The sequence below is a fragment of the Macrobrachium nipponense genome, chromosome 4 (assembly GCF_015104395.2).
Source record: "Macrobrachium nipponense isolate FS-2020 chromosome 4, ASM1510439v2, whole genome shotgun sequence".
NCBI lineage: Eukaryota > Metazoa > Arthropoda > Malacostraca > Decapoda > Palaemonidae > Macrobrachium > Macrobrachium nipponense.
Window position 1 is genome coordinate 24071041 of NC_061100.1, and position 3700 is coordinate 24074740.

The 3700-nt window shown below is 39.8% G+C and overlaps 1 pseudogene; it reads right to left on the reverse strand.

Annotated features, from left to right (window-relative positions):
* Positions 1-1332: 1332 nt before the first annotated feature.
* On the reverse strand, positions 1333-2969 carry LOC135211579 (uncharacterized; annotated as a pseudogene).
* Between the last annotated feature and the right edge of the window lie 731 nt (positions 2970-3700).

A 3700-nucleotide genomic window follows, 5' to 3' on the forward strand; every position in this document is an offset into this window, starting at 1 on the left:
TGCAAGGCAGCAGTTTCCACAGTTATTGGTGATGAGCATAGCCGTTGACTTAAAAAGTACGACTACAAGTCAGCAGTTTCCACAGTTATTGGCGGTGAGCCAAGCCTTTGACTATAAAGTACGACTGCAAGGCAGCAGTTTCCAGTTATTGGTGGTGAGCCTAGCCTTTGACTAAAAATTACGACAGCAAGGCAGCAGTTGCCACAGTTATTGGCAGTGAGCCTAGCCTTTGACTAAAAAGTTTGACTGCAAGGCAGCAGTTTCCAGTTATTGGTGGTGAGCCTAGCCTTTGACTAAAAATTATGATTACAAGGCAGCAGTTTCCACAGTTATTGGCGGTGAGCCTAGCCTTTGACTAAAAAGTATGACTGCAAGGCAGCAGTTTCCAGTTATTGGTGGTGAGCCTAGCCTTTGACTAAAAATTACGACTAAAAGGTAGCAGTTTCCACAGTTAGTGGCGGCGAGCCTAGCCTTTGACTATAAAGTACGACTGCAAGGCAGCAGTTTCCAGTTATTGGTGGTGAGCCTAGCCTTTGACTAAAAAAAAAGTATGACTGCAAGGCAGCAGTTTCCACAGTTATTGGCGGTGAGCCTAGACTTTGACTAAAAAGTACGACTGCAAGGCAGTACTTTCCACAGTTATTGGTTGTGAGCCTTGCTTTTGACTAAAAATTACGACTGCAAGGCAGCAGTTTCGATAGTTATTGGCAGTGAGCCTAGCCTTTCACTAAAATGTAAGACTGCAAGGCAGCAGTTTCCTTAGTTATTGGCGGAGGGCCTAGCCTTTGACTAAAAAGTAAGACTGCAAGGCAGCAGTTTCAACAGTTATTGGAGGTGGGCTTAGCCTTTGACTCAAAAGTATGACTGCAAGGCAGCAGTTTCTACAGTTGTTGGCAGTGGCCTAGCCTTTCACTAAGAAATAAGACTGCAAGGTAGCAGTTTCCTTAGTTATTGGAGGTGGGTGTAGCCTTTGACTCAAAAGTAAGACTGCAAGGCAGTAGTTTCCAAAGTTATTGGCGGTGAGCCTATCCTTTTACTAACAACTAAGGCTGCAAGGCAGCAGTTTCCACAGTTATTGGTGGTGGGCCTAACCTTTTACTAAACAGTAAGACTGCAAGGCAGCAGCTGTCCTTTTAATCGTCTTTTACAAAATGCAGGACCTTGTGTGGTAGTATTCTTACACCCCTACCATATATTAATATTATAACCTTAATAGCTAACAAGGGAACATTGTTCTATGCTATTTGTTTTTTACCAGTAACATTGTTTTCCTTTACAAGGGCATTCAAACAAAATACTTCGTGATATATTGTAAATAATTTTACACTGGTACACAGTATACCTCCATTTAGCCTACTTGATCAACAGACATCTCTGAATACATAGCATTCGCCTGAGTCTGGGTCATACCCAGGAACCACAATAATTTTCTCCCATCAGCTCAGGAACCCTTTAGAAATTCCTGTCCTCCAAACGACCGAATTGCTTGTTTCTGAAATAGAAGTTGACAGCCTCTTGGCAGGGCGTTGCTTCGTACTCTGCTTAGCAGGTCAATTCGTACTAGTCAAAGACAGTACCTTCGCCACACATGAAGCTTAAACAAATATATAAAGAGAGAAAAGTTAACGAGTTGCAGATTTTACATATGTGTATATATCTGTCGACATGTATATATATATATATATATATATATATAATATAATATATATTATATATATATATATATATATCAAAATGAATGGATTGGCTAAGGAAGTGTGATAGAAATATTATTTGGCAAGTGACGTGATATTTTTTAGTTCCGTGAATCATAGATAAATCCTTTTCAGTCATTAATAAGATTAATACTTTTATTTTTGTTGCCTCTTTTGCAATCAGTATTTTGTGTGTTTAATCAGTTAGTGTATTGAACGATCAAATATAACCCAGACAAAGTTTAATAATAAACTGTTGTCATGTTTCAAATAAAAGTAAGTTCTGTAGCTCACAAGGTATTGCTTGGTGCCCAAGTAAATTCTCATTTCACTAGCCAAAGCCTAATGAAGTTAGAATTACCTGTACAAATTAAAATAATGTTTATTCCTTACCTGTACTGGTAGGTTTCGATCTTGCTGTCAGAGAACAGAGCAGGGTTGCAGACGTGGAACACACGACACGAGTTCTCTTGGTCAGCGTAGTAACCATAAGGTCTGTCGGGTGCAGCTGAAGGAGGACGAGATCCTGCCCAGCAAAAGGGTGGACCCCGACGGCAGGTTCAAAGGCTCGAAGACGCCGTTGACCTCGTCAGTGAGCTGGCTGAGGGAGGAAGCCGCGTTCAGCTGCTGTCAGTTGCTGGACTGAGATTGGCTTGTAGATGACACCTGGCTGTTGGTGTTGAACTGGATGTTGTTGTTGTTGTTGTTGTTATTGTTGTTTACCAACCTTGTTCCAGTGAAGCTAGTTTGCTGGAACCTATTTTCAGCGTTCTGCTGATTTTTGTTTGTCTGGAAGGAAGTTCCAGTTATCTGTTGGTCCTGGAAGCGAATTGTGGGGGTCAACTGGACATTGATTTCTGTAAGGCGGTTTCTTCTTGAGTCTTGTTGGTTTTCAGTGAACGTCTGAGGCTGACTGAGAGAAATCCCTTGATTCAAACCCACTCTGAAGTCATCGTTAACTTGAGACGTACTTACACTGCTTATAGACTGGAATTGATTACTACTGCCTCGCTGGAATGCACCAGTGGAGGAGAAAGTGAGGAGATTGAGTCTGGAACGTGTCACGGTTGTTGGTATCAAAAGAATTGAAAGCATTCTGTTGGTTCTGCTGGAAAGATATTCCTCCTGACTGGAATTGGTTATCATTCTGGAACCCAGACATTGACTCTGAGTTTCTGTTATTAGAAAGAGAGCTGAACTGAATATTTGAGTTTTGACTCTGGAACTGGTTGTTTCTGTTGCCATTAGAAAAACTGGTACCAGAACTAAAGGAGTTTCCTTGTTGGAAAAACCCTGGACCAGCAAGCCCGACAGCTAGACTGCCGAATTCCAGATTCTGCTGGAACTGTTGTCCAGCAGCCAAAACAACTGCAACAGCTGTAAGTAAGTAGAAGGGAAACTAAAATAAGCTAATATTTAACAAAATAAATTTTTTGTTTATTCAGTTAATTTTTGATAATTGAATAAAATATGGTTTTCCTCCGAATGGTACATTTTTGGAAGAACCTAAAAAGGCTCTTGGGTTGGTGCATTTTATCGTCAACCGACAAATCAGCTTCCGTCGCTATTTTAGGGCTAAAGGGTTTTATTGATTACAAAAGGAATGATATGAGATTTTTTTTAAAAGTCAACTACACTTTTGCACCCATTTTCTCGTCTATAGTACCTCCAAATAGTCTTATTTGTCATTCAAATCTCAATTTGCAGTTTTTTAGACTCAATTCTATTTTAGAATAACAAGGTGTGATCCGACCTCCATCTCACTCCAGGTGCTTCCTAAAATATACGGTCGAATAGAGCATTGATTCATCAACGAAAACTAATATAAATACTCTATTTTATTAGAAATAATTATTCCGTACTGTTTAATATGCACATTGTTATTTTTCTTTACATTTTTAACCTGATAAATAAATAATTCATATCCTATCGTAAACTTCCTGTATCTTTAACTCAACACGAAACCCCTTTTCAGACCTTTTTAGGCTTTCCTACCACCCCCACTT